The sequence below is a fragment of the Crinia signifera genome, chromosome 5 (genome assembly GCF_055691185.1).
Source record: "Crinia signifera chromosome 5, ASM5569118v1, whole genome shotgun sequence".
NCBI classification, from domain to species: Eukaryota; Metazoa; Chordata; class Amphibia; order Anura; family Myobatrachidae; genus Crinia; species Crinia signifera.
This window is the reverse complement of record NC_139221.1, coordinates 147,423,831-147,436,318: the sequence shown is the minus strand read 5'-3', so window position 1 is coordinate 147,436,318 and position 12,488 is coordinate 147,423,831. Positions and strand designations below refer to the sequence as shown.

Here is a 12,488-nt window from a genome sequence, read left to right as displayed (position 1 = left end):
AGATGCATGAGTTCCGAATAGAGTAGTGAGGTTTGCGGAAATACACCAAATCGGTGCGTATGGCCAGCTTCCCGTCCGTTCGGACGCGGTAAGACCATGCAGAATCTTTGTGCTCACACCGCACACGCACGTTTGGATGAAGCCCGAAGACACTCCCTCTTAGTGAGTCCATCCGAAGACACTCCCTCTTCTTAGTGAGTCCGTCCGAAGGGATGCAGACGACCTTTGGGCGTGTGTTCTTAGAATGTCCACACGGCGTGTCGTTTGGTCAGTTCCGAAAGAATTTGGAACGGACCGCACCAAGCAGAATAAGGCCCATAGTTCTCATTTGTTCCTTTTATTGTATGTGGGCCACATATATAGGAACAAGGAACTAATATTCAACTCCTGTAGACATAAATACACTGGAGGATTAGTATGACAAGATCCATAAACGCAAAAGTTAGTGGATCCTTTCCAGTTCTATAATGCTAGGTTGGTGGAAGATGGTTAGGGAGTGTATTCCCCCCACAAGTCCCCTGCTGGGAAATGACACCACTGGGAGGTGAGTAGCTTTTAGAATTCATTTTATTAGATTCGCAGACCATTTGTTTATTTATTATCACTGTTAAAATTGTGAACTGAAGCAAGGAACTCCAACTACGGCCATCTTGGTTATCTGATGTCACTTGGTGCAAGTTGGTACTTGTAACAACATGCCCCACAGTACTACCATTTCTCTTTTAGGTTTAGATTTTGTTATTTAGGCTCTTCTGTATGGGTTTGCCATGGTTAGTCACTATAAATAGAAAATAGGCAGGTTTACAATACCTGAAACTGCACATGGAGTCAGACACAAATGATAAAATCAAGGAATATTTCTTTAAGAAAAGCAATGGATTTTCACCCAATACATTTTATGAAACATACAATGGTATATGAAATGAAAAGAGAACACTCGGCGCACAACTAAATTGGTAAAATATACTAAACCCAGGCAAGTATTCCTGAATTGACAGGAACTGCCGTCATACATACAGAAATGTTCTAAAGTATTTTATAGAATGACTATGACTGATGCAAAAGCAGCGACATATGAATGTTACCTTTGCTAATAGTATCCAAACTCCTGACAACTAAAAAGTGCTACCAAAAATTGAATGAAACATTTTTCTTCTGCGGCAGACGTCAGGGGCCAGAGGGATTACATTGGGTAGAGAGTGAGGTCACGACCTTTCCAGCACCAGAAAGGATAAAACTTCTGGACTGCCCAGAGACAGCCCTGGCTCCTCCCTCCTCTACCCTGCCTCCTAGGCTAGCTTACTTTCAGTTTTAGTTGTGCTGGCAGGAGCCAACACGCATTTTGAAAGGGCTGCTGTTAAAGCAGCTTAAACTTCGTTTTTAATTTTTTTTTTTTTATTCTTATTTTTACACTGACTTTTAGACCCCTGCACTGCGCTCCATCACCCGGGACCCGGCAGCCCAACACCACCCACGTGGCTCCCACAAGTGGAGGTGTTCGGCTGGCTCTGAAGCACTGGAGAGCACAGCTGCGACGGGGACCGGGACATCAGCGGTGAGCACCGCTCACAGGTAACGCGCTCCCCACTGGGAGCGCGCGCGTGCGCATTTCTAATGGCGGCTGAGCAGCTCGGCGAGGGGGATCGCCGGGCTGCACTAGCAAGCGGCAGAACCGCCGCCTCTCGTAGTGTTGTGCACTCTGTCCCGCTGGACCACCAGGGAGACTTTGAGTGTAGGCAGTGGCGTCGGTAAGCGGGGCCGCCCGGCAAGCGCCGGATCCCCGCCATTTTACCTGCGCCACATGAGTCATTTAATCCCGGTGGCCATTTGCTAGTAGGGGGAGGGAGCCTCTCCTCACACAGCCCCTCTCCCGGAGACAGGAGCTAGGATGTACCCACGTGGTTTCCAGCCCTGATCTCTTCCTGCCTGCTACATACTGTAGTGATAGAGGGACACGGAGAGCACTTTGCCAGTCCGGGGTCCACCTCTTCACAGCCAGGCCATTTGGGCAAATCTCCCCTGTACCTCTCCTACTGGAGCACAGGGTACAGTACTTTATGCTCCTGCCGGCCTTTGTGCTTTGCGGAGCTCAGTGCCACTTTTATTATTATTTGCATTGTGCTATGTCTCATAACTGTGTTAACACCATCACTGCATGTCAGAAGTATAGGTGTTAGCTGTACCCGTTTAGCTGCCTCTTGTACAATCTTAGAGGACAGCGATAGTGACATAGGGACTCCTATATTGGTGTCCTGCACTCATTGCAAGTCCGGCCAGCCTGGGCATATGAGTATAGCCTAATGGCGCGGCTACCCTTTCAAAAAGGGACGCCATTGTAAGGACGTAGCTGGTCAGGAGGAGAGCTTACCGCAGGGTTTTGCTCCCAGAGACCATAACACTTTCCCAGCTATCAGGCGGTTCTGGCAGTCATTTTAACATAAAAAAAACTTGCCGCCATTGCACGCTGCTGAAGCTCCTGACTGCTAATGCCAGGGCTGTGCTTAAGCTTGTCCTGGTTAACTGCATATTGAATGCAGTAGCTCCCCCAGGTTCTGTGATCAGACAGTGGGGTTTAGAGCATAGTGGGACAGTATTGGGCTGTATGTAAATTAGGTCATAGCACTCCTGTGTTATATACCATGGTGTTGTTGATGGCCTGGGCAGCTCATCTCCTTATACTGTCTCTCTTATCCAGTGATTCTATCTCTGGTTACCTATACCTACTCTCTCTCCCTGTGTGTGTGTGTGTGTGTAGTGTATATATTGTCAGGTGGAAAGTGTATAACTCAGTTTACATTGTCATCTGAGGCATGTGTCTGTGGCCTTCCCTGATGTATTTTTCCTCTGTGACATAGAGATCGTTAGATTTCTGCAATAAGCCTCTAATTGTGCAATGTGTATCTGCTGGCTGACAAAATAAAAACCCCTTCTTGCTTTCTTCCAGAAAGATACTGTGTTCTCAGATTACAGTTTATGGGGGGACAGTTTGCTGCCAGCTAGGTCATACAGAGGACAGCAGGAAGTCTTATACCCTGCTATCAGAGTGACACAGAGGTCACTCCATTAATCAAATGCAAGGGCAGCAATGTCTAATGCAGATAGCATGACTTGTATGTTACTAACTCATGAGTTAGCAAAGTTTTCCATAGCAAGTCCATTAGAAACCACAGTGTGTGCAGCCATTACAGTTCTGGTCCAGACACTTAGTGTAAGACACCTCTGCTAACTTTTAAACCCTGTCGGAACATAGGCCAAGCCTGTTTTACCCTAATAGAGCAATAGCTCAATCAGCAATGCTCCCGTCTCTTAAGTAGACAAAGCGCACGGCTATAAGGATTCAGTCCCCACAATACCAGGGGTTATTTCATGTTCTGGACAGGGCACTATGGCAAACGTCACCAACGGTGGACTCTGAAGTGTAATTTCTCCACAGGATAACCTTCGGTATTCCTGGTCATTGGAAGTTGGAACATTGCACTGTCACATATAGAGCTGGTTGTGGTGTGTACGCACAATACAATCCAGTGTGGGATCTGACTATGTAGTCGGATTTACATTAGGATCACATGCATGTAACATGCAGATCGCACATTTGAGATAATTTGACTTAGTATTCCTCCAGGCCTCTAGTAGCCTTGCACCCCAGCGGGGTAGCATTTTTGGGAGATGCAGCTGTGGAGGTGCAGTACGAACTGTGTAATGGTTAACATTACTACCTCACGGCACTGATGTCAATCTATATTCATAACACACTGGATATGCCCAATCTCGTTTGAGATCACATGGGAACACCAGCTGTTGTAGATACTGTAACATGGGCTCCATTCAAACAATGCCATTACCCTAACTGTGTGGAGTTTATGTATATTCTCCCCGTAATTGCGTGGGATTACTCCAGGTACTCACGTTTTCTCCCACAGACAATTCGGTTTGTCATTTCTTATGGTTCTCCTTTAAGTTATGTTAGCGGAGTAACACTGGCTGTAGCTTTTATAATTAAAAGCTAATATGGCCTTGACTATGCATCCCTTCAGGGATGCAATCTCACTTTGGTAGAAGTTTTACTGGTTGCCAATGTTGACGGCCTTGTTCATTTCAGCGCCACCATATGCTATATACCAATATGTTGCCTCTTAATCTGTACGACCTATTGTATAGGGGTACATGAATGCATATGTTTATGCTTGTAGGCATTTGTGTATGTACATGTGTATATATATACATGTACATACACAATATATATATATGTGGATATATATATAGCGGTGCTAGGTCAGCATTCTTGCTTCTTACATTCAAACAGCGGTTCGATATAGTTTCCTGTTTGTTTGTTTTCTAATGTATCTACATACACATACATTATAACCAAAACTGATCCTTTTGGTAAATCCGTGTTTTATACACGCAACATCTTAAGGCATAGACTGGATAATGCTATTATGGAAAAGATGCTTCTGTCTTGAAACCTAAGTGAAAAAGACAGTCCTGTGGGATTTCTGCAAGGTAGAACCTTGGTTTCTAGGTCACCCTGTGCAGGTCCAGTCGGGTGATGCAAAAAGGGTGGTTTGTTATCAACCACTAGGGTGACACTCTGAGTGGGCCGGCTATGAGCCTACGGCCACACCACCCTGAACACACCTGATCTCGTCTGATCTTGGAAGCCAAGCAGGTTCAGGCCTGGTTAGTACTTGGATGGGAGACCGTCTGGGAATACCAGGTGCTGTAGGCTTAGGCCTCCCACTTCTTCCAATGGGTGCAGAGCAAGATCCCGGCCTTGTGGCAAAACTATACCGGCAGATGGACCCTCCCTTCGGAGGTGTTCCTGTGGTTGTTAGGCCATTGGGGTGGACCAATGGTGGATTGATGGCTTTGCGTCACATTTACCAGGTCACCCTGTATGTGTCCAGGTCTCGAGACCCTGCAGGTTACAGAGTCCACGCTCTGTTATGTCAGTCCAGTGGCTATTCGTTCGGAGGTAGGCTTTTCCCCATTTTTGCTCCTCCTCAAAGTAATTTGTACATTAAAGTGGAGGTGGGGGCCCCTTAATCCAGGAGAATCTGGTTCTCGGATCTGTGAACCCGGTTAGGGGTCTCTCTTATCTGTCTGCCTCTGGGGCCAGAACTGCTCACAGGGTTGTTAAGACAACCTTATTAAGAGCCACAGGATTGAATTCAATCCCAGAATTTACCGTTTGTCTAGGGTTTTGTCCTTTCGGTAGAAGTAGTGGGGGCTGGCCTCCGCCTGTTTTCTTTAAAGGAACAGGGCTCGGCTCTCTCCTTTGTATTCCACAGCCTATGAGCTTTGTGGTACGATCTCCGCTCATTCTGGCAGGGGATCCTGCAGATCCAACCTCTGGTTGTTACAAACATGGTGGTTTGATAAAATCTTTCTCTGATTCTTTAGGCTCTTTAGGGCTCTTTACAGGCTAACTGGGACAACAGTTTTCCTGTTGACCGTTGCTGCTGGGTGTCTGCCCGGCAGGCTCTGTCAGGTCAATCGCCTTTCATTCTCATAGAACGGATTCTTTGAAACATTACTTTACACCTCACAAGGTGGTTCCTGAATTTCAGGTCATCCAGGAGATAGTGATCCCTGCCCTTTGTAGGCCGGTGGTCTCTCCTAGGCAGCAATCAACTGGAGGTGGTCTGTGCTTTGCACGTCTATGTACATCACGCTGTAATACTTTGGCCATCTGACTCTCTCTTTATCCACTAGAGAATTCATAAGAGGGGCTGGTCTGCTACCATGCAGACTATTGCCAGCCGATATCTGCGGTCGTTTATCAAGCAGGATTCCTTGTTCACCTCACTCCCTGTTCTTGCAGGGGTACGGGCTCATTCCACTACATCTGTGGGTGTGTTTCGGGCTTTTACAGGTGGTGCAACGGCAGAGCAACTTGGCAAGGCGGCAACTTGGTCGTCTGCCAACGATTTCTTACGCTTTTTTGCAATTGTTATGTTTGCCTCTCAGAACTCGGCATTCGGCCAGAATATACTGGCTGCGGCACAGGCGCGTCCCCACCCTTAGGTGGCTGCTTTAGGACATCCCAATGTAATCCCTCTGGCCCCTGACGTCTGCCGCAGAAGAAACTGAGATTTATGTCTTACCTGTTAAATCTCTTTCTTCGAGGACGTCAGGGGCCACAGGGATCCCTCCCTGCCGCGCCTGCTTCATGGTATTGAAGTTCATAGTTCCTCCATTGAGTGAACTTAGTTAAAAGTTCCTTTGTTGAGGTACTTACACATGTCACAGTTATGGTTCCTCTGTTGAGCAACCACACACACATATATTGGTTGAATGTGTTACTTTATGGGTTTCTCTTCCTTCTATCTTGTCTCCTGCCTGGCTTTGGGAAAAACTGAAAGTAAGCTAGCCTAGGAGGCAGGGTAGAGGAGGGAGGAGCCAGGGCTGTCTCTGGGCAGTCCAGAAGTTTTATCCTTTCTGGTGCTGGAAAGGTCGTGACCTCACTCTCTACCCAATGTAATCCCTGTGGCCCCTGACGTCCTCGAAGAAAGAGATTTAACAGGTAAGACATAAATCTCAGTTTTTTAATCAAAATCCAATTCTATCCATCCATACACCTGAAGCAACCATCTTGAGTAGAATCACAAACTTTAATAAACATAACATGGGGGAGTTTTATGACAAATTCGCTAATGTACTGTATGTATATATATATATATATATATGAGATTTAAGTATCAAAGATGGAACATTGACAAAATGGGAGTTATGACTGTTCAGAGGCCTCAGAAAATCCTTGTGACTAATGGAGAGAAGCAAAGTGGAGTCATTACCTCTGCAAAGAGAGGAGAACACTGGTGATGATGATCTTGCAGTCAGTGCTAGTAGAAATCTAGCTCCTCCGCTTTTCATATTTCTGCACAAATATTTTAAGCCATATTCTATAACAAATGTCCACCAGGGTGCATAGGAACTGCAAATCCAAGTAGATGGCAAATGATGAGGCATTTTTACTTTTCATGACACACTTCACGAAACACATAAAATGAACTCCAGGAAAAAACACTCTTCTCCTCCGCGACAATCATGAAACACATCTTTCAATTGCAGTCATTAAGTATGCAAAATACAGAGTTATTTCCTCCACACACATAACATACTCTGTAGTCTCTGGGTAGGTCCATTTATGGCCCTTCCAAATATGTGAACAATGCTACAGATGAATGAATGAAGAGCATTCCTGGGATAAAAATGACAAACTTCAACCTGTTTTTTTGTAGTGTATATGATTGCCACTTTAAAAAAAATGGGAAAACTCTCACAAAATCTCTCACTTTCTGATTCTCATTCCCCATTACAATTGGCCCTATTTATCAAATACATGGGAAATGGGATTTGGTAAAAAACATAGAAAGATTTCTAATGACTGCATTTTAAGATTTTGTATAGATTTTGTTACCAACCTCGTAACAACTAACCCTCGTCTTGGGAAGATTGTTATGATTGTTTTACATTGTTTAATTATAATGATTAGATGTAAATCCAGTATAAATGGAAGAAATAATACTGTTTTCTGTGTACATTTTTCTGTTAAGCTGTGATGAAAGGTTTTTGAGATATTTGAATTTCTGTATTTTTGTAAGAACTAGCCCCACCTTCGTCTACTCTTTCTAAAAACATTATATACTAATTTATGTGTCTCTTGCTCATTATGTACTGACAGTAAAACATTTCTTTTACAATAAAATAAATATTGCGGGTATGGGATTTTTAATTCATTGTTATTTTTCTGGGTCATCAAAAATCCAGTCATAGTTATGAAAAACAAAAAACAAATACAGGACAATACGAAAGACAAGAACTCCTGATGAAGTAACAGTATATGTGAAAGGTGATGGCACAGACTAAACACCTTGGCACGTCCCCAAAAGACATCACACTATCCTTTCAAATCTTCTTCAGCCAGCCGATGTTTTTGAGCAGAATATCAAGAATCCCTTTACACCTGTGATTCAATCTTTCATATGTAGTTAACAGTCACAGCTTCCCATTGTGCTGCTATTTCAACCATAGAAATTTTGTTTAATCCAGAATTGTGAACCTTGGGTGAAAAATGAGACCGTTAACCTTGACAGCATCATTTTTTCTTTAACTAGACCCATGTCTCCAGAGGCTGCATAAGGGGGAACTGTACAAGGATAGAACCATGGATATCTTGGAATTGTGTTGCTCTTCTTGTAATATAGTGAGAATGGAATATAAACTCTTATAAACCTTCATCTGGTTTGCTGTTTTCAATTTAGTCTTGTGGTGCATGATGTCACTTAATTTCATACATTGCATCATCATTTTTCTATTTATAGTTAGTTACTTTTGTTATAACCTAAAATTCAGATGTCTGGTTTTATTCTACACATCTTCATCTTGACAAGGTTAGCTGCCTTAGGCAACAATATAATTATTTTGGAAATCTGTCTAGTATCTTTAATCAGTAACATTGTTTGTTTCTTCAAAGTGTTACATGCTAATTCTAAGAATCAAAAGCATAATTTACACTGTACAGTATATGGTTCTGTTCTTGAATATTGTATGGGCATCTTGGCAGCATAAGAGTCCATTTACAGTTGTCCATTTAGCAGTGGTTATGTTTTGCGATTTATCTTGCTGTAGTAAACAAAGGATCAGGTATAGTATATTTTATCTTAAGAAGCATTTTGAATACTGTCGTTAAAATGTTCAGAATATTAGGATAGACAATAAGAATTCAGTGGTAGGGGCCCATGATTTAGGGGGTGTGTCAGGAAACAGGAAACTATCAAGGAAGGGAAAAGAGTGTATCAGATCTAACAGTTTTGATTGGAAGGATTGATTATTTTTATGTAGCTTCCATATAAACAAATCAAGCACACAAGTTTGTCGATGGTCCACCACATTACTGACCCTCTAGTTTGAGTATGTGGTCTGGAACCTGGCCCTCGGGCGCTTAACACAGTTCTATTTTGCAGTGCAAGGTATAAAAACAGTGCATCATACCATCTGTAATTCCTTCATGTGCAATGTGATCCATTTTAGTAGTGAACAACTCCAAAGATGTCATTTTTCAGGAGTCGAGTGCTGCAACTAATGTTATAGTGCTGCCCCTGGCTTCTGTCATTGAGCCGACACCTTGGCGTCACCCCTCATCTGGTGACTTCCAGGTCCAGCCGACACCCCTGTTGTGATGCCAATCCATGCTGCAGTGCAAGGTATACATGTACATTTAAATTTATTTACATATTAAATAACCAGAGGGCGCTATAGGAAATGTGGTTATACTGTAGCCTCAAATCTTTGGAAGCAGTGGATACATGTTATGTGTCCATCTTGTAAATCAGGTAGACATGAAGAATAATATTGTTTCAAGGTTGTGGTTTACATGTCTACTTCATAAGACATACAGTATACAGTAGTCCAATGCAATGCGTGCAATTATGCCCTCTCAGGAAAGAATCCCCTCAGAAATGGCAAAATGACCCCTTCTTAGTAGAAATGTTTTATTCTTGATAAAATATATACAAATATAATATAGAATAGCTTACATAACATTTAAAAAGGTGTCAAAATAATCACAGCCATTCCATAAAAGATGTAGCTGTTTCCCACCAACACACTTGTGTATGTGTGTGCCTTGGTTAAGGTACACCAAAGATGGCAGCTGGAGATAACACAATAAAACCCTACCCGTATTCTCTCTTAAACTGAATTTGTTCAAGTGTAGAGCAAAAAAACTTACACAACAAACGTTCATTATTAGACCAATTATTAGTCCAGTGGTAGCTTCTGGTCCTCTCCCAAAAACATACATGTGCTCTGATAGAAGCTACTAGTCCTCTGACTACAGGGATATCACATATTTTTACTGAATTTATCTTAGGACTGTTATTCAGTATAATGTTAATTTATATAATAAAATCAATGTTTTCATTTTTAAAATCTGACTACATACAGCCAATTATTTGTCATACAGTTAGCAGTACCATGAATAACTACATAATATATGGATCAGGGTTTTTCAAACTTACTTGCATAGAGTTTTAAAGGTTTAACGTGGCCAGTCTGTGTGTTGCTGGTTTGTAGTTTTCCTGTATTTATTCTACATTTTTTTCCAACGGATCAACAAAAGAGATGATTTTTAAACAATGCTCTGTATTTAGATACATCAGTATTGCATATAATTGACATTCATTATATTCAGTAATAATGAAACATAAGAGGAGTGTGATTGTAGCATCCTCCAAGGAAGCTGAAAATATAACTGTATTGTTCTACAGTATTTGGTAGTCTTATACATCTAATTATCCCGTTCCATATTAAAGAAATGTGTTCTACAGGAGTGTGATTCTATGGCATGTATTCAATGCTTTTTGCGAGTCAGGCTCACTGTTCGCTCCTGCATGTCACCGTGACCTCGCTGAAGCACTCACCACTTTTAATCATCTCCTCCTTTCTGTCTGTCTCCTTATTCAACGCTTCTGCAGCTCACCATCCCTTTTTGCGAACTCTGCATAATTATGCGAGGGGAAAAGGGTGAGCTGTAGCAGGAGAGATCAGGTTTCTCCTGCTCTCCACGTGAGGTGTGCAGACTTGTGTTTGAGCAGTGTGTTCGGGGGATCTGTGGATTTTGGCTTCTGAACAGGTTTAAGGTTAGTGTTTTGTGCATTGTTTTTATTACAACACATGGCTGTGTGACAATTTTAATTGGGTTTGTGGCTGCAGACTGGTGCTGTGTATTTTGTCCTCATTTATTCTTATTATTGTGTTGTGCTTTGGCCTTTCAGTGCCCTGGGTTTTTATTTTATTTATTTTGTAATTGTTAGCGTTTTTAAATGCCTTTTTGGGGGCTTTGGTTTAGTTTTTTTTTTTTTTTAATACACCCCATAAATTGTGGTTTTATGTTAGGTGGGGTCTCCCTGAGCTTCCCTGCCTGCTGCATGCTGTTTTATGTTAGGGGGGGTCTAACTAGGAGCATTACTGATTTCTTATTGGATACCATTAAAATAACTTATTAAATTCCAAATAAATTAATATAGAAGTACAGCATTATGGCACTTGCAATAAATACATTAGAGTACATTTTTTTTAATTTATAAACCATAAAAAACAAAAAAAATAACAACTTTAACAAAGATAGCCCTACAGTTCACCTAAAAAAGATGCCGAGGGAAAAATGGAGAACTGCTCTAAAAAAAGAAACCAGCAGGACTCGCAATTTGTGCATTGAATACACTTTTGGAGAGAGACACTAAAATCCCCATTGAACAGAAATGGTGAGAAGTGCAGGGTGAACTGAGTTAGCTTCGCAAAATATTTTTGGAGAAGCAACAGAGCTGAATACAGGGAAGCACAAAATAGGAGAGAAAAGTTCACCACTCTCCAAAAAACATGCACTCTCACCGTTTTTTATGGCGACATAGGAGCATTGAATACATGCCTATAACGTCATTAATATCCTGTGTTGAATTGAGTTCAACTATTGTTCTCATTGCAAGCACTATTGTATGGGATGTGGCATTAACCATCTGCTACCATTGCACATTGGCCCTGATTCTAGTCTGATCGGTCCTCAGTGTGTTTGCACGGGGACTGATTTTGAAGCTCTGGGCATGCGCATGTTCAGGGCTTCTGTGCGGGTGCCTTCGGAGACTTGCATAGTCTCCATGGTGCTCGCAAAGGGGAGCATGAAGAAAGAGGACCCAAAATTCTTAGTGCGCCCAGGAAAATGCAGGCTGCAACCTGCCTGGCAGTGGCAAGCGGCTGATGTGACAAGACATCAGCCGCCCGTTCAGTCCTCGGAGCAGGACGCCGCAAGTTTAAGTCAGCAGAGACTGACAGATTTGTGAGCACTGTAGAAATCATTTGATGGTCAGTGACCATCAAATGATTTCGGGGCTGCACGCTACTCTGTGAATGTATGTATATGCAAATCATCCAGTCGCAGTGCGGCGGGTATATTCGCTGGGTGGCGGGGGGCTGGCATTACAAGACTCACTAAGCAGCAAACTACAGCTAGTTGGCGAACCAGTGAGCCAGGAACTGACACATTGCAGGTGGAACTGTGCAGAATGGTAGGCACAGCACAGCAACCATTGTATTTTCTCTTATATTGTCAAACCTGATTCTGAGTAATAGGGTCTGTTTATGGTGTTGATTCTGAGACAGATATAGCTCAGATCCAGTCAGACAGAACTTGTCACAATCTAACTCTCTGTAAATGTGGCATTCTGGGTGGGAACTGGGCATCCACCATACTATTGCACAGATTCACTTTAACTTGTGGTAGTGTCATGGTAATGTGGTGGACATGTATGAGTCCTGCATATGGCTCAGGAAGGGGGGGGGGGGGGGATTTTTGCGCCTTCGCCGGGCCTGTGCACCTATAGCAAGTGGTTGGTGCAAGTGCAGAACCTAATGTTGAACAGTTGTTGCATGAAAAGAATATATGGCCCAGAATTGGGCCTGCAGATGCTCAGACACCTACGTTAGCT

The 12,488-nt window shown here is 42.8% G+C and overlaps 1 non-coding gene across 1 annotated transcript; it reads left to right on the top strand.

The window, feature by feature from the left end:
• The first annotated feature begins 4,610 nt into the window (after positions 1–4,610).
• On the top strand, positions 4,611–4,729 carry LOC146005968 (5S ribosomal RNA). The gene has a single exon (XR_014444084.1). It is a non-coding gene; the product is annotated as a 5S ribosomal RNA (ribosomal RNA).
• The last annotated feature ends 7,759 nt before the right edge of the window (positions 4,730–12,488 follow it).